This window comes from Caretta caretta, chromosome 6 (assembly GCF_965140235.1).
Source record: "Caretta caretta isolate rCarCar2 chromosome 6, rCarCar1.hap1, whole genome shotgun sequence".
In the NCBI taxonomy this organism is placed as follows: domain Eukaryota; kingdom Metazoa; phylum Chordata; order Testudines; family Cheloniidae; genus Caretta; species Caretta caretta.
Genome location: NC_134211.1, coordinates 33,454,696 through 33,479,440, shown reverse-complemented (window position 1 = coordinate 33,479,440; position 24,745 = coordinate 33,454,696). Strand labels below are relative to the sequence as shown.

Genomic DNA, 24,745 nt, shown 5'->3' with positions numbered 1-24,745 from the left:
TTACAGTATCTATTAAATGAAAGATGAATTATTTATCTGTATCAATTGCTATATGAAAAGCATGAAGGCCTGTTGTGGAAAGCAAAGACTAAATGTCTAATGGATGTGAATGTTAGAATACTCTGGTGATGGGTAGAGGGTTAATTGAGAACAAACTAGAGACAAATCTTGTAGTCTTATTCGAGACTTATTCAGGCAAAAGTCAAAGTGACTTCAGTTAACATCAACTGGAGTTGGTGGGAGTTTTGCCTGAATCAGTCTTGAGAAAAGACCGAAGGATTTGGAACTAACACATTGTCTATTAATATGAAATGCAGAATAGCTTGTAGTCATCTTTATTTGTAGAATTTTTATGACACTAGCAAGTTATATAGAATTAATTACCAGTACCCTAAGTTTAGAAAATCAAAACTAGTATATTATTTCACAGTTTAATTTCAGAGTTCACTCTATAATGTTCAGCCTCTCTTTTAAGCCCTCCCTAGACATATCAGCATCTATCTTTGTCTTTCTTTATTTGAGTGTAACCAAGATGTCCATTCTTCTATGTAAGCAGTCTGATATGTGATTGGTTTCAGAGTAGCAGCCGTGTTAGTCTGTGTCCGTAAAAAGAAAAGGAGTACTTGTGTCACCTTAGAGACTAACAAATCTATTAGAGCATAAGCTTTCGTGAGCTACAGCTCACTTCATTGGATATGTGATTGTGTCTCTCCATCTAATCGTTCCCTTTCTCATGTAATATCCTTTTGCTCGGAGTCATCTTCAATTTTCTGTTGAGTTTTATACCTAATTATACTGCACTCTGCAAGTCCGCCTACAATCTCCTCTCCATTATAGTTCACATTTGCCATAGATTTGACACTTAGCGCATGGCTACACTTGCAGATGTAGAGCACTGGGAGTTAAACCAGCCCTCGGAGACCACAGCAGGGAAAGCGCTGCCGTGTGTTCACAGTCAGCTGCAAGCGCACTGGCATGGCCACATTTGCGGTACTTGCAGCGGCATTGGGAGCGGTGCATTATGGGTAGCTATCCCACAGAGCACCTCTTCCCATTCTGGCGCTGTGGCTTGTGGGAAGGGGGAAGAGGGGAGCGGGGCATTCTGTGTCCTGTCCCAATGCCCAGTAATGCATAGCTTCGCATCCCAGCAATCCCTGTGCTTCCATCCACATTTGGTGCCATCTTTCAAAGTTTTTTGTATTGCGCGCTCTGTCTTCCCTTTCGGTCTGTGGGAATGGATCCTGAACTTGTGAGGAATATGCTGATGGGTCTCGCCAGCACATCACGAATTGCAGTCGAGTTACTCCTTAAGCTACAGAGTGACAGTGAGGAGTCCGATGATGATGTGTTATATGCGTTATGCGAGTCGACAAGGTGGCTTGTGGCATTCACGGACTTGCTCACCACAGTGGAATGCCGCTTTTGGGCTCAGGAAACCAGCACTGAATGGTGGGATCACATCGTCATGCAAGTGTGGGATGACGAGCAGTGCCTGCAGAACTTTTGGATGAGGAAAGCCACTTTCATGGGACTGGATGCTGAGCTCACCCGCACTCTGTGGCGCAAGGACACGAGATTGAGAGCTGCCCTGCAGGTGGAGAATCAGGTGGCTATTGCAATTCGGAAGCTGGCAACTCCAGACAGCTACTGATTGGTCGCTAACCAGTTTGGAGTGGGAAAGTCGACCGTTGGAATCATGTTGATGGAAGTTTGCAGGGCCATTAATCGTATCCTGCTCAGAATAATCGTGACTCTGGGCAACGTGCGTGACATTGTGGCTGGCTTTGCACAAATGGGTTTCCCTAACTGCGGAGGGACAATAGATGGGACACACATTCCATTTCTGGCACCAGACCACATAGCCTCCGAGTACATAAATCGGAAGGGGTATTTCTCTATGGTTCTCCAGGCGCTTGTGGATCACCGTGGGTATTTCATGAACATTAACACAGGCTGGTCTAGAAAGGTGCATGATGCACACATTTTTCAGAACACAGGCCTGTTCAGGAAGCTGCAAGCTGGGACTTTCTTCCCAGACCAGAAGATTACCGCAGGGGAAGTCAAAAAACCCATTGTGATCCTTGGAGACCCCGCTTACCCTTTAATGCCATGGCTCATGAAACCCTACACAGGGAGCCTTGACAGCAGCAAAGAGCAGTTCAACAACAGGCTGAGTCGGTGCAGAATGACTGTGAAGTGCGCTTTAGGCCATTTAAAGGGCCGCTGGCTCTGTCTGTATGGGAAGCTGGACCTGGCCAATGACAACATCCCCACGGTTATAGCCACGTGCTGTACCCTCCATAACATTTGTGAAGGGAACAGTGGAAGCTTCACTCAGGCATGGACCACGGAGGTTCAACGCCTGGAGGCTGAATTTGAACAGCCAGAGACCAGGGCTATTAGAGGGGCACAGCGCAGGGCTGTAAGGATTAGGGATGCCTTGAGGCAGCAATTCAAGGCTGAAGCCACCAGTAATATCTGGTGCCCTGCACAGGAGTGCAGTGCAGAGGTTCCAATGCTAGTAGGCTTCTGTTTTTGCTACATGTGATGCACTGAATTGCAGTGCCTGTTGCTTTCCTAGGCTACGGTATGTTTTATTTAATGCAATAAAAAATGTTTTCAAAGCCAAAAAATTCATCTATTGAAAAGAAATACAACTGCTGGGGAAACAGAAAAGGCATGCAACATCTGTGCTGTGTGGGAGGAGGGAAGGGGGCAGGGTGGGGAACGGGACAATCATAGATTTGCGTATGTCCTATTATCATATTCAGTCTTCCCGTCTGGAGTGCCGTACAATGAGTGCTGCACTTCAGGCTGGCTAAAATGCATGGTGATGGGGGTTGAGTGCAGTGGGTAAGGGTCGTAGTTTGCAGGGCTGGGTGGTGATGCTACAGGTGCTGGAGGCAGCTGGTGGTGATAAGAAACCGGATGTTTGGGGAAGTGGGTTGGCGGGGACATGGGAGCACAAGGGAAAGAGTTTTGGCACAAGGGCTGCGGGGGCAGTGGGCGCGGATCTGCTCCGTCTGCAGTGCTATGAACTCCTGTATCGAGCCCAATTGGCGCTCAATAATGCTTAGCAACCGCTCCATGTTTTGGTGCTGGCGAGCCGTATTCTGCTGGCGGACCCTCCTTTCACTCTCCCGCCACTCTTGTACTTTTTGATTTTCATTAAGGGACTGCTGCATGACTTCATGCAGCATGTCCTCTTTGGTTCTTCGCGGACGCTTCTTGATTCTTTGCAGTTTTTTGGCCCTTGATAACAAGGACGGCTGGGATCTCAAGGTTGCATCTGTAAAGCCAAAATGCAACACTTAACAGAGGCAGCATTGTTCACACCAGACATAGCAATGATTTGTCCGTACTGAAAGACAGGTACAGTGTACACAATATCAGAAATTGCCCATCCCAAAGTGAGCGCACATAACCCACAGGAGCCCCAAAATGGTGAGTAAACACAGGGGCAAGCAGGACTGATTGTTTCAGGGCTGTACTGTCCTCTGGGGTTCTGTGCCTTGGGGAGAGCCAACAGCTGCAGGGGTCCCTTATACTGTCCCCACATTTTCCACAGGATGAGTTCGTCCTGGAAGATATCTCACTGCTGAGGGTGACCTGGGAAGCAAGGGAGGGGTCTTCTACTACAATGCGGCTTCTGCACTGGCCCTTATGCCGCTTGCCTGTGTGCAGCAATGGTCCCCCCGCCCCACACGGCACAGTGGCATGGACATGTTAGCCTTACAGGAACGAGGAGCACAGTAGCTCTGCCAAGGAACCTGCACAAGCAGATTGCCCAGCTTCTGCATGAGACCTTTGAAGAGATCACTGAGGCCGATTACCGCGATGTGAGAGAGCACATCAATGCTCTATTCCGTATCTAGGCATGCATGCAGCCTTAGCCCTTCTTTCTGCAACCTTCCTCGCCGCAAGAGCTCGCACCGAACAACTACCTTCCCAAAATAAAAGCCACTTACCGGGCACCTCCTCTGATGTTTGTTCTTCCCCAAGCACCATCCGCTGTGACTGGTTACCTTCCTCCTGGCTTGAAAACAGCTCCTGGCTGCATGCATCTAGGGATGCCGGGCTGTCCTTTGGCTCTGCCCCCCCCCCCAGCTCCCTTGCTCCCTCTTTGCTCCTCCTGCCTAGTTGAACTCTGTGCTGCTCTGGCCTCTGAAGTGTCCATGGTGGTCTTCGGAGTGGAGGTGGGGTTGCCCCCAAGTATCGCATCCAGCTCTTTGTAGAAATGGCAGCTCGTGGGGGCAGCACCGGTGGTTTGCCTCCCGCGCTTTGTGGTAGGCATTCCACAGCTCCTTTACTTTAACCCTGCACTGCACTGCGTCCTGGTTATGGCCACTTTCCATCACGTCCCTTGATATCTGCCCGAAAGTATCATAATTCCTACGGCTGGAGTGCAGATGGGACTGGACAGCTTCCTCCCCCCAAACACTGAGGAGGTCCAGCACCTCGTCATTGCTCCATACTAGGGATCGCCTGGTGCGTGGAGGCGTGGTCACCTGGAAAGATGCGCTGAGAGCACTCCACGCCTGGCTGAGCAAACAGGAAGGGTAATTTCAAAATTCTCAGAGAATGTAAAGGGTGGGTCTGACGGTTGGTCATCTGAGGGCAGGGCAGTAGAGTTCAAAGTGATGACCAGAGTGGCTAGAACAGGCATTGTGGGACACTTCTGGAGGTGGATCAGAGCGCACTAACAGACCAGGGTGTCCACACTGGCGCCGCAGCGCTCCAGCCGAGCTGCAGCAAGTTTTATGTTTCTCGTGGAGGTGGATTACCAGGAGCGCTCCAGTCGCAGAGTCTGGGCGTTCTACATGCCTTGCCAGTATGGACACCTCAGGAGTTAGGGTGCCCGGGGCTGATTTAATGCACTCTAACTTGCAAGTGTAGCCAAGGCTTAGGTAATTTATTTATTCTTGCATTTGCCAGTGTAGGCTTCGATTATTGCAACTCCCTCTTCTGTGACCTCCAAAATCACTTACATCCAAACTCTGTTATGCTCAGAGTACTGTGGCACACCTTCTCACTTTCATAAATTCACATCATCCCTATCATGAAAGATGTCTACTAAAAATTGTTTTGTCATCTTTGTGGCATCTTTGTTTACACCAAGATTTTATATCTTCCTTCTGCCAGTTCTGAACCCGTCTTGTTCCACAGAGATATTTTTTATGAATTACATGGTATTATAATATTACATTTTATGGCATTTGCACCAGTATTTTCCCATTCTCAGTTTCTGCAATTGTGGACACTTTTTTTGTGTCAACAAAATGAAAAACAGCAACAACAGGTGCTCAGATCACATAATGGGTGTGATATAAAAAATCTGAACTGACGACAGGAGAATTTATGTAGGCCTGAAAAGTTGACAAACTTTTAATTTGTGTTATAAATTCTTGGCTTAATACTCTATTAAAATATACAGTCATATCATTTAGGGCTTAAGTGTTTCCATTAAATAAGCACTGTATTAGCAAAATACTACAAAGGTTTCTACTAGCATTTCCATTATTGGATTTTGCTGTTCTTTCCCTGTCTAGTTTATTAAAACCCGATGCTGCTTATGTTAGAAAAACCTGTTATGTTTCAGCTGCATCTTAATATAGACTATCAGTCTGGTTTGGAAGGAGAGAGATCTTTTGTAGTTTTGGGCAGAGGCGATAAGATGACATAATATATCTGCTGAATGTTGCTCTTAATTTGATATCCTTTCAGAGGATATTCAGTCTTTACAGGAAAAAAAAATCTCTTGGGTATGTGTTTATCCTTAAGGCTGAGGTCAGTTCTAAGAGTACTAACCACAAGCTCAACAATATGAGAAATGTTTATCCACATCGTAATCCCAATATTTTGGAAAATCACAGTGGTTTTCTAAATGCCCTAATTAAAAATGTTTTGTGTATGTGTATAGGGTCTCAGGTAATAGCTTTCCATTTAGAGATTTTACCCATTTTAAACATGTTGAAATTGGCACAGAAAAAATGATTGCTATTTACCTATATTCTCAAATATACATATTATTATTATTATTGTTTATTTGTATTACTACGGTGCTTAGGAGTCCTACTCATGCAGTAGGACCCCACTGTGCTAGGCACTGTACAAACACAGAACAAAAAGACTGTCCATGCCCCAAAAACTTGCTGTCTAAATATGAGAAAAGAGACAACGGATGGGTACAGACAGAAAAGTACAAGGCAACAATGAGACAGCATCGGTCAGCATGCTGGGTTGTGGTGTCAGCACACTGAGGGCCCAACCAATGTCAAGTTCTTTATAAGCATCATGGAAAAAGAGGGTATAAAATAATGACAACAGATGCGGGAGTACAAGGAAACAATGAGACCGTCTTGGTCAGCATAAGTAGTGGTCTTAGCACAGCAGAAGCCTTACTGCTGTCAAGTTTTTTTTTAGACATCACAAAAAAAGAGAGTTTTAAGGAAGGTTTTGAAGGAAGATAATGTGAGGTAGTTTTGAAGACGTTCACGGAGAACTCTCCCAAGAGTGAGGGGTGGCATGGGAGAAAATAAAATATGATAGTTGAAGTTTTGTCAGTGTTTCCACTTTTTTTCCCCTTATTTCAAGGCTTATACCATGGCCATAAAAATTGACTTGGAAAAAGGACTCAACCTGCAAATTATTTCTACAGAAAGATGATGTGTTCTGAGGTTAGAGAATGAAACTAGGAATCCAATCTCATATGCTCAATAGTAGTAGTAGGTTTTTTTGTGGTAGTACCTCCAAGCCCCACTCAGACCCCAGTGTGTGGGAAAACAGATAGCAAAAAGACGGTCTGCCCCTTAATATTATTTACCAGCAGCATTTTGTGTTTGAATGTAGTATGCAGGATATGTCAGTTTAGTTTCCACTTAATTTGCAGGTGCTGTGCAGCTCACTTCTGCTTTTAAAATAATTCTTGGGTGACTAGGGTTATTATATTAGATCACAGTAAGAATATGGGTTTAAAGGGGGGCTTGGTCATGCCTAGGTAACATCATTACTGGAGAGCATCAGTTTTGCATTTTTGATTGCTATGTGTTATAAAGTGAAAGGAGTCAAGGCCCAGTAAAAATCTATTTTCACACCTCAGAAGGAGAGACAAAAGAGAGGATTTTATTAACTTCTGCCTGTAAAGGGACCGTTGGACAAGGATTACGGTAATAACTTTTCTCTGAAGTAGCATAATTTCCCAGAATGATAGAGTCATGAGACACACTGAGAAAAGCCTGCATTCTTCAGTTCCAGCCCTCTGAGACTTGAGGGAGGAGGTGCTTGGTTGAAAAATAAGTAATAGAATAGGAAGCAATGATAAGATTTTCAGTAATGGTTGGTTCTGTCATTAAGGACCCAGTCCACTGTTTGTTTAGGTAAATAGAAAGACTCACATTTAGTCCCACGGCATTGGATTACAGGAAAATAATTACTCTTTACATTGTTTTTATTCCAGGACAAAGCAGGGTTGTTAAATTACATGCGTATTTCTTCCCCACCCCCTAGAATTTTCACCAAATATGCAGTTTTCTGCAAACATGTATATGAATACTTTAAAGGCATACTTTATTATGTCCAGTAAATTGGGTATGGTATTCTTCATTTCCTGATCTAAACTGTTATGTAGTGTAGTGGCATGCTGTTAAAACCCCAGAGACAGCTGCATTTCAGTGGTGGCTGAAGCAATTAGGAGAATCACGGATGAGGGGTCCCAAGATGCATATTAAGGAAAGGCTGAGTCTTTTATGCATATTAAACTTTAAATGTATAAAGTTTGATATATAAGTTTAAGCACCTGAAGTTTTCAATGTGGGTAAGAGCATCTCCCCTTCCACTACACTGTACTGTACACTACCTCCTTATTTGACTTAGTTATAACGCCTTTCTCTTTCCACACTTCTCCTTTGGACCATAGATGCTGGAACTAGGGGTGCTGTGGGTGTTGCAGCACCTCCTGGATTGATGTGATTTCCATTACATACAGGTTTTATAGTCTGGTTCAATGGCTCTCAGCACCCCCACAATAAAAATTGTTCCCGAACCCCTGCTTTTGACTCACTAAAGACTGCAAGAGGGGAGCACCACTATGGTGGGCCTCATAAAGTCTGTTGGCACAGATTATCATGATTTAACATAGCACAGATTATCATGATTTAGCACTTCTTTTAAATTATGATCTCTTCGAGACCAGGACCATTATTATTATTAATCATGTTTATTACTGTAGTGCCTGAGGGCCAACTAGGAGTGAATCCCCATTGTGCTTAGCACTGTTCTAACATTTAGAGTAGTAGATGGTCCACGCCCTGAAGAGTTTACAATCTACATAAACAAGATAGACAGGCTGGTGGAAAGGGTACAACACACAAGCAGAGTCTGACACAGACGCTCCTAGGCAAAAGGTCTGCTGTACACCAAACACATGACTTACAGGAAATTTATTTATAAAGAGTAACATGTAAGGTATTTACAGAAAGCCAGCCAGCTCTGCAACAGACTGAACTCTGGGCGGGGAACCTACTTTGTTATACAGGAAAGGTAACTGTTAATAAGTGTAGGCCCAGGCTTGCATTTTACAGTTTTGTTTTGTTTTGTAACTATTTGTTCCCAGCATTCTTTCTTTTTTCTAGTTAGAATCTCAATTCTTACATAAGTAAACCTACTTTTGTTTTATTAATTATTATAAATGCTCACAAGTGCTGTGTGATTTTACAGGAGCACTGATTTAAGGTCAGACTAATAGACTGGGGCATACCACTCCTTTTGGGGCAGAGGATCTGGGATTTCTGTGAGTAGCCAGTGTCGGGCTGGATATGACAGGGGAGAGATTCAAAGAGACTTGGGGACTGGGGTGCACCTATTGTTCATCTGCAAGATGAAGACAGGTCTTCCATAGCTCAGAGGAGAGTGCTTGAGTGACTAAAAGACTGGTGGTGTTAGGGAGCTGACTCCCAGCCAGTCACAGGCAAGACTCCCTCACAGTGGAGGCAGTGTGACTCAGTCCTGGGTATACCAAGAACTATCATACAGAGTGAACAATATGATGGCAGCAAACATAATGTTAGTTCCGTGATTTTTTGGGGAGTTGGTCTACTTAGGAGGGGATAAGCTAAATGGAAAGAAAAGGTACGGGAAGGGGGTTGAGGGGAAGAGGCAGGGAAGAACAGGTGTGTAGTGAAGCAGAGGTGAAGAGACTGTGAGGGAGCAGATGGGAGAGGGTTAGGGTTGAAGCAAACAGCCAATCAGCACAGGGCAGAAAAAGTCCAGTCAAAACTAGAAAGTTGCCTGAATGTCCAGAGGGTCCCTACTTCTGCCTGTACCAACTAGCGTCTATGACTGACTCCTCTCTGCAGTTTCCACCCCAAGGTCACATTCTGGGTTCAGCAGGGTGCTGAGGGCAGGCTTGGCCCTGGCTGGGGCCCAATTTTACCCCCTCACTTCAGTGCATCTGTCCTTGCTTTGGTTGCGTCTGCTTCTACTGGCTGGAGTCTCTGGCTGGCTCCCTGCCTTCTCATGTTCAGAAAGCTTTTAGTGCTCCCTGAGAGCTACCAGAAATAATAATAATAATTAATAATAAATAATACAAAAGAACACCTTTACTGGGCTACCTCCTGTCTTAGGAGGCCATCCCAAGGAATACTCAAACTCATTACAATTCTGCACTTCTTTTATTTGAAGACTACATATTTGAAGCCACTAGTTTTTCTTCATTTCAGTAGTCTCTCCTGACAAATTGAGTACAAAGAGAACTCCACCATCAAAGATGGAGGATGTTAGCATAAGGGAAGAAAAAAACCACAAGTTATTCATATAAAGTCCTGTCACATTATCTAATATTTATTTTCATTCACTTATTTCCGCACTTTCTTCCAGATTATTACCTAATTTTTGCACTCCTCACTTTGGATGCTGAATGCAATATTAACCAGGCTTTACATTTCTTTTCTCAACAGTAGGACAAGCCTGAATCAATAACTGGACATAAAACACTCTGGAGTTTGCATGTTTCTAAATGGAGATTTGGATCTGAATTTCATTGCTGGCCTATTAAACAATCACTACTCAGAATCTAGGTTTAATATTCAGACCATGAATAGTTAAATTTTTCAGTATAACATCTCATTTCACTTATTTCAGTGGGCTTTCAAAAATAGGGAGAATTTTAGAGATAATTATCCCTAAAATATTTTGTGGTTTCACCCTATCAGTATTAAGATCAGAATTCACATTACTTAAGGAAAAGTGAAAGTATTTTTAATCCCTATCTGCAAGCAGTTGGGATTTTCCGAAAACTAATAGTGCATGCAGTCACCCAAATACTGTGGGTATCAGTGTTGGCTTTGTAAATCTTGACATTTGATACCAAATGGCTAAGATAAAAAAACTCTTTGAAAGTAACAGTGTCAAAATCTCAGGAACTCACCAAGAGGAGGGTTCAAATGATCCAAAACTTAAGGTCAGTGAAATAAGTGTTTGACTGGAGCACTTGAATCTTCTTGTCAGTTGGACACATGACCAGCTGTGCTATGGATTTAGATTTTTTTTTTAATTTTGCTTTATATTTACCTTTTGTAATGTAACCAAGCATATGAATTTACTGTAGGTAGAGGAAAAGCACCACTGTGTTACTTACCCACTTCTTTGAACCATCCTTCTTACCTTATATTTATCATCCATAATCTCTATTCTCTCCCTTGCCTGAACTCTTGTCCTGTGTCTTGGTTTGTGTTTGTCTTGTCTAACTTCATGTCAGTTCATTTCAGGTACTGAGGACCCTCATCTCTCATTGACTTCAGTGCATTTCAGGTGTTCAGCACATTGCAGGATCAGGCTCTTTGTGGAAAGAAAGGATCATATGATTAATTATTATTTATTATTCAATATGTTGTGTAGTTTCGTACTGCTAGATACCTCAAAAAATAAATATTAAGACAATCTCCCTGCTCAGAGAAGTACCTTGCTCTCTGATTTTAAAGTATTCTGTAAATTTATGGTGCTACATGTGATTTTTAATGTTATAATCCAAATTGGCCATAATTATTCAGTCATTGTGCTTGCTTTATCAGATTTCATGCCAGAAGATAATAATTGTTAATATATGACAACATATGTAAAAGCTGAATTGTAATAATTTCATTTCTCTTTCCGGGGGGTGGAGGGAGGGAAATGACATTTGGCATCAGCAGTTCTTTGACTGAAGTAAATACCATTTTGTGGAGCCCCAGTGCAGGCTTATATTTGGCAACACATTTTGGGAACGCCTTCCTTTCAGCTGGTGATGCTCTCAGTATCCAGCAGACGCAGCATTCTTTATTAGGCTTTATCAATCTCTACCCCATCAGGGAATGATGATTAAATCTAAATCAAGATTACCTGTCGTGCCAGCTGTAATATATTAATGGATTGCAACTGTTACTGAGAGGGTAACATTTTTAAGGGGAAATAGGAAACCAAAAATGAAATTTTAGGATCTGGTGATTACAGTCTTTAGTCACTTCATACCACTCCTATGGTAAGTTCCTCAGGGCAGGGGCTGTGTATTTTCCTATGTGCTTGTACAGCTCTAAGTAAAACAGCCCTCAGTCATGAGAGTGGGGGTGTTACTGGGAATTACTGCAATACAAAAATAATGTATAATAGAGTGTACATTTTTTTCAAGAATATGGGACGCACAAAAAATACATACTTAGATGCTGGGTTTCTTCTGCCAGAAAATGTATATGGTAAATAAATCTCTGCCTAGAAGGATTACATACCATTTCTGCAGAATTCTATTGCCCTCTACTGGTTCACTGTACACAGCTGTGATTTGGTAATGCTGACTAATATAAGATGACCTTTTATGGGTTTCATGGTGAAATAACAGTAGACAAACAACATGAGGGCTCAGTGTACCACTCACATTTAAAAGGGAATACGAATCTAAATACTCTTGAGTGTTTTATTTATTTTGTATTATGTTTTTTATTTTGTATCCAAGGGTAAATGCAAAAATAAATAGTTTTCCTAACAGCAGTGAGCCAACACAGCTAGTTCTCTTTTGTGCACTATATCCCTTTACATTTATGTGTATAAATGTCTGTGGCCCCAACCTTACAGATGGGAGGACCCCCATTGACTTCAACAAGCTTCCACAAGAGCACAGGGGTTTGCCTATATAGAGTCCACCATAGGATTGAAGACTATACCTATAAACACAAGTAAATATGTATGTTTGAGATACAGATATATACACACACAATATAATATGCATGTGTACCCATACACTAAAGCTCCTGCAATCTGATCTATATGGCAGGACCTCTATGCCTGAATGTAGTCCCACTGAACTTAATGGAAGTCTGTGGGTATGTCTACACTACGGAATAAGGTCGAATTTATAGAAGTCGGTTTTTTAGAAATCGGTTTTATATATTCGAGTGTGTGTGTCCCCACAGAAAATGCTCTAAGTGCATTAAGTGCATTAACTCGGCGAAGCGCTTCCACAGTACCGAGGCTAGAGTCGACTTCCGGAGCGTTGCACTGTGGGTAGCTATCCCACAGTTCCCGCAGTCTCCGCTGCCCATTGGAATTCTGGGTTGAGATCCCAATGCCTGATGGGGCTAAAACATTGTCGCGGGTGGTTCTGGGTACATATCGTCAGGCCCCCGTTCCCTCCCTCCCTCCGTGAAAGCAAGGGCAGACAATCATTTCGCACCTTTTTTCCTGAGTTACCTGTGCAGACGCCATACCACTGCAAGCATGGAGCCCGCTCAGATAACCGTCACCCTATGTCTCCTGGGTGCTGGCAGACGCGGTACGGCATTGCTACACAGTAGCAGCAACCCCTGGCCTTGTGGCAGCAGATGGTACAGTACGACTGGTAGCCGTCATCGTCATGTCCGAGGTGCTCCTGGCCACGTCGGCTGGGAGCGCCTGGGCAGACATGGATGCAGGGACTAAATTTGGAGTGACTTGACCAGGTCATTCTCTTTAGTCCTGCCTGCAGTCAGTCCTATTGAACCGTCTTATGGTGAGCGGGCAGGCGATACGGACTGCTAGCAGTCGTACTGTACCATCTTCTGCTGAGCAGCTATGAGATGTGGATGGCATGCAGTCCTTCTGCACCGTCTGCTCCCAGCCAAAGATGTAAAAGATAGATGGAGTGGATCAAAACAAGAAATAGACCAGATTTGTTTGTACTCATTTGCTTCCCCCCCTCCCCTGTCTAGGGGACTCATTCTTCTAGATCACACTGCAGTCACTCACAGAGAAGGTGCAGCGAGGTAAATCTAGCCATGTATCAATCAGAGGCCAGGCTAACCTTCTTGTTCCAATAAGGACAATAACTTAGGTGCACCATTTCTTATTGGAACCCTCCGTGAAGTCCTGCCTGAAATACTCCTAGATGTAAAGCCACCCCCTTTGTTGATTTTAGCTCCCTGAAGCCTACCCTGTAAGCGCCCCTCCCGGCGTCAGAGCAACGGCAAACAATCGGGCATCTGAGAGTGCTGTCCAGAGCAGTCACAATGGAGCACTCTGATGGGGCTAAAACATTGTCGCGGGTGGTTCTGGGTACGTATCGTCAGGCCCCCGTTCCCTCCCTCCCTCCGTGAAAGCAAGGGCAGACAATCATTTCGCACCTTTTTTCCTGAGTTACCTGTGCAGACGCCATACCACGGCAAGCATGGAGCCCGCTCAGGTAACCGTCACCCTATGTCTCCTGGGTGCTGGCAGACGCGGTACGGCTTTGCTGCACAGTAGCAGCAACCCATTGCCTTAGAATCATAGAATCATAGAATATAAGGGTTGGAAGGGACCCCAGAAGGTCATCTAGTCCAACCCCCTGCTCAAAGCAGGACCAATTCCCAGTTAAATCATCCCAGCCAGGGCTTTGTCAAGCCTGACCTTAAAAACCTCTAAGGAAGGAGATTCTACCACCTCCCTAGGTAACGCATTCCAGTGTTTCACCACCCTCATAGTGAAAAAGTTTTTCCTAATATCCAATCTAAACCTCCCCCACTGCAGCTTGAGACCATTACTCCTCGTTCTGTCATCTGATACCATTGAGAACAGTCTAGAGCCATCCTCTTTGGAACCCCCTTTCAGGTAGTTGAAAACAGCTATCAAATCCCCCCTCATTCTTCTCTTCTGCAGGCTAAACAATCCCAGCTCCCTCAGCCTCTCCTCATAACTCATGTGTTCCAGACCCCTAATCATTTTTGTTGCCCTTCGCTGGACTCTCTCCAATTTATCCACATCCTTCTTGAAGTGTGGGGCCCAAAACTGGACACAGTACTCCAGATGAGGCCTCACCAATGTTGAATAGAGGGGAACGATCACGTCCCTCGATCTGCTCGCTATGCCCCTACTTATACATCCCAAAATGCCATTGGCCTTCTTGGCAACAAGGGCACACTGCTGACTCATATCCAGCTTCTCGTCCACTGTCACCCCTAGGTCCTTTTCCGCAGAACTGCTGCCTAGCCATTCGGTCCCTAGTCTGTAGCTGTGCATTGGGTTCTTCCGTCCTAAGTGCAGGACCCTGCACTTATCCTTATTGAACCTCATCAGATTTCTTTTGGCCCAATCCTCCAATTTGTCTAGGTCCTTCTGTATCCTATCCCTCCCCTCCAGCGTATCTACCACTCCTCCCAGTTTAGTATCATCCGCAAATTTGCTGAGAGTGCAATCCACACCATCCTCCAGATCATTTATGAAGATATTGAACAAAACCGGCCCCAGGACCGACCCTTGGGGCACTCCACTTGATACCGGCTGCCAACTAGACATGGAGCCATTGATCACTACCCGTTGAGCCCGACAATCTAGCCAGCTTTCTACCCACCTTATAGTGCATTCATCCAGCCCATACTTCCTTAACTTGCTGACAAGAATACTGTGGGAGACCGTGTCAAAAGCTTTGCTAAAGTCAAGAAACAATACATCCTTCTGGCAGCAGACGGTGCAATACGATTGGTAGTCGTCCTCGTCGTGTCCGAGGTGCTCCTGGCCACGTCGGCTGGGAGCACCTGGGCAGACATGGGCGCAGGGACTAAATTTGGAGTGACTTGACCAGGTCATTCTCTTTAGTCCTGCAGTCAGTCCTATTGAACCGTCTTATGGTGAGCGGGCAGGCAATACGGACTGCTAGCATTCGTACTGTACCATCTTCTGCCAGGCAGGCAAGAGATGAGGATTGCTAGCAGTCGTATTGTACCATCTTCTGCCAGGCAAGCAAGAGATGGGGATGGCTAGCAGTCGTACTGTACCATCTTCTGCCGAGCAGCCATGAGATGTGGATGGCATGCAGTCCTTCTGCACCGTCTGCTGCCAGCCAAAGATGTAAAAGATAGATGGAGTGGGTCAAAACAAGAAATAGACCAGATTTGTTTTGTACTCATTTGCCTCCTCCCCTGTCTAGGGGACTCATTCCTCTAGGTCACACTGCAGTCACTCACAGAGAAGGTGCAGCGAGGTAAATCTAGGCATGTATCAGTCAGAGGCCAGGCTAACCTCCTTGTTCCAATAAGAACGATAACTTAGGTGCACCATTTCTTATTGGAACCCTCCGTGAAGTCCTGCCTGAAATACTCCTTGATGTACAGGCACCCCCTTTGTTGATTTTAGCTCCCTGAAGCCAACCCTGTAAGCCATGTCGTCAGTCGCCCCTCCCTCCGTCAGAGCAACGGCAGACAATCGTTCCGCGCCTTTTTTCTGTGCGGACGCCATACCAAGGCAAGCATGGAGGCCGCTCAGCTCACTTTGGCAATTAGGAACACAATAAACACCACACGCATTATCCAGCAGTATATGCAGCACCAGAACCTGGCAAAGCGATACCGGGCGAGGAGGCGACGTCAGCGCGGTCACGTGAGTGATCAGGACATGGACACAGATTTCTCTGAAAGCATGGGCCCTGCCAATGCATGCATCATGGTGCTAATGGGGCAGGTTCATGCTGTGGAACGCCGATTCTGGGCTCGGGAAACAAGCACAGACTGGTGGGACCGCATAGTGTTGCAGGTCTGGGACGATTCCCAGTGGCTGCGAAACTTTCGCATGTGTAAGGGCACTTTCATGGAACTTTGTGACTTGCTTTCCCCTGCCCTGAGGTGCAAGAATACCAAGATGAGAGCAGCCCTCACAGTTGAGAAGCGAGTGGCGATAGTCCTGTGGAAGCTTGCAACGCCAGACAGCTACCGGTCAGTTGGGAATCAATTTGGAGTGGGCAAATCTACTGTGGGGGCTGCTGTGATGCAAGTAGCCCACGCAATCAAAGATCTGCTGATATCAAGGGTAGTGACCCTGGGAAATGTGCAGGTCATAGTGGATGGCTTTGCTGCAATGGGATTCCCTAACTGTGGTGGGGCTATAGACGGAACCCATATCCCTATCTTGGCACCGGAGCACCAAGCCGCCGAGTACATAAACCGCAAGGGGTACTTTTCGATAGTGCTGCAAGCTCTGGTGGATCACAAGGGACGTTTCACCAACATCAACGTGGGATGGCCGGGAAAGGTGCATGATGCTCGCATCTTCAGGAACTCTGGTCTGTTTCAAAAGCTGCAGGAAGGGACTTTATTCCCAGACCAGAAAATAACTGTTGGGGATGTTGAAATGCCTATATGTATCCTTGGGGACCCAGCCTACCCCTTAATGCCATGGCTCATGAAGCCGTACACAGGCAGCCTGGACAGTAGTCAGGAGCTGTTCAACTACAGGCTGAGCAAGTGCAGAATGGTGGTAGAATGTGCATTTGGACGTTTAAAGGCGCGCTGGCGCAGTTTACTGACTCACTTAGACCTCACCGAAACCAATATTCCCACTGTTATTACTGCTTGCTGTGTGCTCCACAATATCTGTGAGAGTAAGGGGGAGACGTTTATGGCGGGGTGGGAGGTTGAGGCAAATCGCCTGGCTGCTGGTTACGCGCAGCCAGACACCAGGGCGGTTAGAAGAGCACAGGAGGGCGCGGTACGCATCAGAGAAGCTTTGAAAACCAGTTTTATGACTGGCCAGGCTACGGTGTGAAAGTTCTGTTTGTTTCTCCTTGATGAAACCCCCCGCCCCTTGGTTCACTCTACTTCCCTGTAAGCTAACCACCCGCCCCTCCTCCCTTCAATCACCGCTTGCAGAGGCAATAAAGTCATTGTTGCTTCACATTCATGCATTCTTTATTCATTCATCACACAAATAGGGGGATGACTACCAAGGTAGCCCAGGAGGGGTGGTGGAGGAGGGAAGGAAAATGCCACACAGCACTTTAAGCACAGCACTTTAAAAGTTTACAACTTTAAAATTTATTGAATGACAGCCTTCTTTTTTTTGGGCAATCCTCTGTGGTGGAGTGGCTGGTTGGCCGGAGGTCCCCCCACCGCGTTCTTGGGCGTCTGGGTGTGGAGGCTATGGAACTTGGGGAGGAGGGTGGTTGGTTACAGAGGGGCAGCAGTGGCAGTCTGTGCTCGAGCTGCCTTTGCTGCAGCTCAACCATACACTGGAGCATACTGGTTTGGTCCTGCAGCAGCCTCAGCATTGAATCCTGCCTCCTCTCATCACGCTGCCGCCACATTTGAGCTTCAGCCCTGTCTTCAGCCCGCCACTTACTCTCTTCAGCCTGCCACCTCTCCTCCCGGTCATTTTGTGCTTTCCTGCACTCTGACATTATTTGCCTCCACGCATTCGTCTGTGCTCTGTCAGTGTGGGAGGACAGCATGAGCTCGGAGAATATTTCATCGCAAGTGCGTTTTTTTTTCTTTCTAAGCTTCACTAGCCTCTGGGAAGGAGAAGATCCTGTGATCATTGAAACACATGCAGCTGGTGGAGAAAAAAAAAGGGACAGCGGTATTTAAAAAGACACATTTTATAAAACAGTGGCTACAGTCTTTCAGGGTAAACCTTGCTGTTAACATTACATACATAGCACATGTGCTTTCGTTACAAGGTCGCATTTTGCCTCCTCCCACCGCGTGACTACCCCCTCAACCTTCCCCCCTCCCTGTGGCTAACAACGGGGAACATTTCTGTTTAGCCACAGGCAAACAGCCCAGCAGGAATGGGCTCCTCTGAGTGTCCCCTGAAGAAAAGCACTCTATTTCAACCAGGTGACCATGAATTATATCTCACTCTCCTGAGGATAACACAGAGAGATAAAGAACGGATGTTGTTTGAATGCCAGCAAACATACACTGCAATGCTTTGTTCTACAATGATTCCCGAGTACGTGTTACTGGCCTGGAGTGGTAAAGTGTCCTACCATGAAGGACGCAATAAGGCTGCCCTCCCCAGAAACCTTTTGCAAAGGCTTTAGGACTACATCTAGGAGAACCGCAAATGCCAGGGCAAAGTAATCCTTTCACATGCTTGCTTTTAAACCATGTATAGTATTTTAAAAGGTACACTCACCAGAGGTCCCTTCTCCACCTGCTGGGTCCAGGAGGCAGCCTTGGGTGGGTTCGGGGGGTACTGGCTCCAGGTCTAGGGTGAGAAACAGTTCCTGGCTGTCGGGAAAACCGGTTTCTCCGCTTGCTTGCTGTGAGCTATCTACAACCTCCTCATCATCATCATCTTCTTCGTCCCCAAAACCTGCTTCCGTATTGCCTCCATCTCCATTGAAGGAGTCAAACAACACGGCTGGGGTAGTGGTGGCTGAACCCCCTAAAATGGCATGCAGCTCATCATAGAAGCGGCATGTTTGGGGCTCTGACCCAGAGCGGCTGTTCGCCTCTCTGGTTTTCTGGTAGGCTTGCCTCAGCTCCTTCAGTTTCATGCGGCACTGCTTCGGGTCCCTGTTATGGCCTCTGTCCTTCATGCCCTGGGAGATTTTGACAAAGGTTTTGGCATTTCGAAAACTGGAACGGAGTTCTGATAGCACAGATTCCTCTCCCCAAACAGCGATCAGATCCCGTACCTCCCGTTCAGTCCATGCTGGAGCTCTTTTGCGATTCTGGGACTCCATCATGGTCACCTGTGCTGATGAGCTCTGCATGGTCACCTGCAGCTTGCCACGCTGGCCAAACTGGAAATGAGATTCAAAAGTTCGCGGTTCTTTTCCTGTCTACCTGGCCAGTGCATCTGAGTTGAGAGTGCTGTCCAGAGCGGTCACAATGGAGCACTCTGGGATAGCTCCTGGAGACCAATACCATCGAATTGTGTCCACCAAAAACCCCAAAATCGAGCCGGCAACGTCGATTTAAGCGCTAATCCACTTGTCAGGGGTGGAGTAAGGAAATCGATTTTAAGAGCCCTTTAAGTCGAAATAAAGGGCTTCATTGTGTGGACGGGTGCAGGTTTACATCGATTTAACGCTGCTAAATTCGACCTAAAGTCCTAGCGTAGACCAGGGCTATGAGGGCACACTGCAGATCTTAGTGCAGGATCAGGGCCATATAATGAGTGTGTGTGTACGTGCACGTGGAAAGTATTGGATGTGGAAAGTGAGAATAAATCTTTTTTCTGTAATATCAGTATTTTTAAAGACTATTTTAAAATGTAAAGTTGGTTGTACTCATTTTGAGTAAGAGGATCCGTGAGAAGTAAATTCTAGGTATGCAAGGATATACATGAGAATGAATGAATTTACAGATAAGAGGTCCATAGTGATTTCAAAATCTACCTTTGTATTGATTATTACATAACATATAGATTTCTTAGTAATATTTGTCTGCTGAGAGAGCACAGCATACCTTGCAGGAGAAGTTAGCTCATGTTCAGAGTGTTCCTACGGCTCAAATGACATCAGACAAACAGCTTTATATCAAAGACTTCTTATTAGTTCAGAAGCTTTGGTGAAATCCTTGAGAATTGAATGAGAATTACATATTTCATGTTTATGTTCGAGTTAATTATGAGCACATACTTCAATGAGGTAAATTATGGCAGAACGTTACATGTTATTTTCTGAAGTGTTCCATTTCAAAATATCTATTCTGTGATTGTTCATAAATACATGGCATATGATCAGACATTTAAGTGCATCATTACTTGTTCTTGGAAGAAAACACAGTGTAGAAACAGAATTGTTCAGAGGACTTCAAAACTAGTCTTTCAAAAATTTGAATAGTAGTTTGCTACTCTTTGGTATGGAAGGCCCTTTCTGTCTGATATTGAAACACTACACTGGCTGTTCTGCATATTTTTATAGTTAAAAATATCAAATTGAGTATGATTGAAAGTAGTTTGCAACATGTTGTTGTCAAGGAAGTGTTGTCCTTGACTTTAGCAAAGCTTTTGACACAGTCTCCCACAGTATTCTTGCCAGCAAGTTAAAGAAGTATGGGCTGGATGAATGGACTATAAGGTGGATAAAAAGCTGGCTAGATCATCAGGCTCAACGGGTAGTGATCAATGGCTCCATGTCTAGTTGGCAGCCGGTATCAAGTGGAGTGCCCCAGAGGTTGGTCCTCGGGCCGGTTTTGTTCAATATCTTCATTAATGATCTGGAGGATGGTGTGGATTGCACCCTCAGCAAGTTTGCAGATGACACTAAACTGGGAGGAGTGGTAGATACGCTGGAGGGTAGGGATAGGATACAGAGGGACCTAGACAAACTGGAGGATTGGGCCAAAAGAAATCTGATGAGGTTCAACAAGGACAAGTGCAGAGTCCTGCACTTAGGATGGAAGAATCCCATGCACCGCTACAAACTAGGGACCGAATGGCTCGGCAGCAGTTCTGCAGAAAAGGACCTAGGAGTTACAGTGGACGAGAAGCTGGATAAGAGTCAACAGTGTGCCGTTGTTGCCAAGAAGGCCAATGGCATTTTGGGATGTATAAATAGGGGCATTGCCAGCAGATCGAGGGACGTGATCGTTCCCCTCTATTCGACATTGGTGAGGCCTCATCTGGAGTACTGTATCCAGTTTTGGGCCCCACACCACAAGAAGGATGTGGAAAAATTGGAAAGAGTCTAGCAGAGGGCAACAAAAATGATTAGGGGACTGGAACACATGACTTATGAGGAGAGGCTGAGGGAACTGGGGTTATTTAGTCTGTGGAAGAGAAGAATGAAGGGGGATTTGATAGCTGCTTTCAACTACCTGAAAGGGAGTTCGAAAGAGGATGGATCTAGATTATTCTCAGTAGTAGCAGATGACAGAACGAGGAGTAATGGTCTCAAGTTGCAGTGGGGGAGGTTTAGGTTGGATATTTGGAAAAACTTTTTCACTTGGAGGGTGGTGAAGCACTGGAATGGGTTACCTAGGGAGGTGGTGGAATCCCCTTCCTAAGAAGTTTTTAAGATGAGGCTTGACAAAGCCCTGGCTGGGATGATTTAGTTGGGGATTCGTCCTGCTTTGAGCAGGGGCTTGGACTAGATGACTTCCTGAGGTCCCTTCCAACGCTGATATGCTATGATTCTATATATTAGTTTATGTAAAATATATCTTTCAGGTGCAGAGTATCTTTTATGTGATGTTTAACAATTGTTAGTGTGGTACTTTGTACTAAACTAGATGTAAATAAGCATATCCTTCATCATCCAGACTTACTGCTGCTGTAGCTATAACAACTTCTTCGAGTGCTGGTTCCTATATATATTCCCCTATGGGTATGCACGCACTCCATGCACCAGACACCGGAGAATTATAGTAAGTATTGTGCTTTGGTCCACGCCTGTACCCCAGCTTTCCTCATGCGCCATGCCAAGGCTATAAGGGGCAGTGCAGACTGACATCTCTCCAGTTGTTTCTCATGGCTGGAGTTGGAATATCCAGTGTCTAGAACTGATCCTCTTCAGCGTTTTTTCCAGTGACTATTTTTCAGAGTTTTATAAAGTTAGTTGCTATTGTTAGTAGTTCATTAGTTTAGATAGTAGTTATTTCAAAACCTCACCTGGGGAATCCTCTGATCCCCTAGTGCAGGACTTAATTATGCCCAGGCTTCCAGACATTAAGAATTGCATCTCATGCCCTCACTCCTGATGTGTCAGGGACAACTGCCAGCTCTACCTCTGCTGCCTCAGACAAGCTCATATTTCTGCTAAGTGCAGTATCTGCCATTGCTTTCCTAACCAAATGTGACAGGCATGAGAATTCCAGCTTCAGAAACACCTAATGGAACACTCCATGAGGCCCCAATCAAATCCAAGCCAGGGAGACCCCCCTGCATATCAGCCGAAACATCGATGAGTACAAATTCTAGCTCAGTGTCTGACTCAGGAAAGGGAAGGACTAAAGTGAAGGACCCTTTGTCTGGGCATTCTCACTAGTATAAGGGGTACTCTCATAACCGTAAAAATAGATCGCCTCCTAGTTCTAAGAGAAAGGATCTCTCTCCACTCCATACAAGTTGGGCAAGTCCTTGCACCCAGGACACAAAGATTTAGGTTCTCCTAAATTTCATGGCAGTGATCAGAAGGCGCATATGAGCAAGGCGCCTTCAATACTGTTCCATGCGCCACCATTGACACTGAATATGGTACCAACTAAAACTAAGCACCAGGACCTGATGGACCAGCCGTGATCACATGGTCAGAGGCTCCTTCACAGGCAGTATCTTCACAGCCCCAAAAGGAACCACCAATTACTAAGAGTACCTTTACAACAACTCTGCTGGCACAAGGTAACAACCTGCAACCTTCCAAGGCTCCAGTATACTACACCACTCCAGGGGATATCTTCATCCTCCTGGAGCCGCAGTCTCCCCTGTTGTTAGGACCAACCCTCAACAGGGAGATCCTAAGACCAGGGAAAAGCCCATCTCCCAATCCATCCATTAGCTGCAGCTTCCCAACACCAGTACTGACAGCACCACCAATGGAACCAGATCGGACCTTCTCATCATTGGGAGAGTCAGACATACTGGTGGAACATCGTTCCCTCCACCAAGGGAGTTCAGCCCAGAAAGGGGATTGAGAATCTTCTACTACCCGTCTCATCCATCCAGGTTGTGACCCATCCTCAGAAACAATGTCTTGGGAATCACAACTTACATTTGAACCCTCAAATTGGCCTTACTGGGGACTATGGGACCTGTATGACTGGCATTCAGAATCCATGCTATCCAATAGGGAGTCTTTCCACCTCTCCCCTCCAAGAGGCCAATCAGAACCTCCTGAGCTTACGGAAGAGGAAAAAGGTGAACCGGATCCTTGGTACCACCAATACCAGCAAATATTTCTCCCTTCTCCCCCAATGGGGCATTTGTTCCTGCCTCACCATTTCTTTCAGTTGGCCACAGACAGTTTCAAGAGCTGCTTCAGAGAGTAGCAGAAGAGCTCCAAATCCCTTTAGATGAGGTCCAGGACTCTCAACGCAAGCTTGTGTACATTCTGCCACCTACGGGATCTAGCCGACTTGCACTCCCAGTCAATGAGGCCATACTGGAACCTGCAAGAACTGTGTGGAATGCACCAGCAACCTGTGCTTCTACCCCTAAGAAGACAGAAAAGCAGTATTTTGCCCCAGCTAAGCAAGCAGAGTTCTTGTTCTCCAATCCTGTCCCACACTCCCTAGTCATCCATTAGCCATGGAAAAGTTGAGATAACAATATGCAAGAGCTGCCCTTGCAGATAAGGATGCCAAGAGTTTAGACCTTATGGTGAGAAAGGTATTTATTTCCACCAGCCTCTAATTTAGAATTTCCAACTAACAGGCCCTCGTGGCAAACGGACAATTACCTGTAAATGGGCACTCACCTCTTGAGTGCCTCTGAGCAGCTGGGTGCTGTATCACAGTCCTTTTCGTGGCCCCGCTCTCACCCTGGGGGCTGCCAGCTAAACCACAAAGTCCAAATGAATCCCTTCTGTGGTATTAGTCCGTTTGCCTTGGTAGGGTCTTAAACCTCAGTTCTAGGCCTTTTAAATTCAGCCTTTTGTTTGGGCTCCCATATAAGCCCTCTCCCCTTCTTGGGGTTTGTGCCACTTTACCCATGGCTGATAGGGGAACCGAGACCCACCCACTACTTTGGGTTCCAAGCCATGGATCCTATACACAGCAGTCCACATACCGCTTACTTGAATCCTTTGCTGATATTTCTCTGGTCTTCTTCATACCGGGCCCTTTTAACTCCAGCCCTCTCTCAGGGCCAGTGTCTTCTGGTTATTCTCTCTCTACAATCCCAGCTATGTAAGTTCAGCCAGCTATAGATCTGTCTAATAGTTGGCTCTTTGGCCCAAGAGGAGAACCCTTCTTCACTCCTCTGGTCCCAGCCAGAAACTCACCTGCTAAGGCCAGGCAGCTCCTTTTTTTGTGGTCCAGCAGGACCCTGATTGGCTGTTCCTAGCTCTTCTGGCCCTTGGAGGACCAGGTCTCTTGTGGTTTTCAAAATGGCTGCTCAGAAGAGTCCTCTCTAAGCAAACCTGGAGGACCCATCTTCAGTGCTGTTTTCCTCTCAACCCATTGGTTCTTGGGACACAGTGAGTAGAACCACAGGGCCCTCAGGATGGAGCCTCAAAGGCCAAATGTACTCCACCAAATTACTCCAGGAGAATAGGCTTCAATTTCAAACCCATGATTTTTATTTGGAAATCTGATATTTTGCTAATATGTTGGTTATTTGAAATTACATGATTGCATTTCTTACTCTGAAATACAAAAACTACAGAATAAACTTTACATAGATGAAGGAATATCCTAACACTTCTTCGATGATCCATTATTCATACTGAATGGCTTTAGAATATCAGTAATAAAAAGTGAAAGATTACATACTGTTTGGCAGCTAAGCTATATTTTGTATTAAAAAATTATTCTTTAAAGATACCATCATCACGGGATTTTCACTCGTGAGTCTTGCCTCCAGTGCAACCCAAGCAGGCCCTATCTTG

General features: G+C 45.5%; 1 protein-coding gene across 7 annotated transcripts in view; it reads left to right on the top strand.

Annotated features, from left to right (window-relative positions):
- Positions 1-24,745, top strand: part of SBF2 (SET binding factor 2) — a 571,331-nt gene that overhangs the window by 430,632 nt on the left and 115,954 nt on the right. The window lies entirely within an intron of this gene.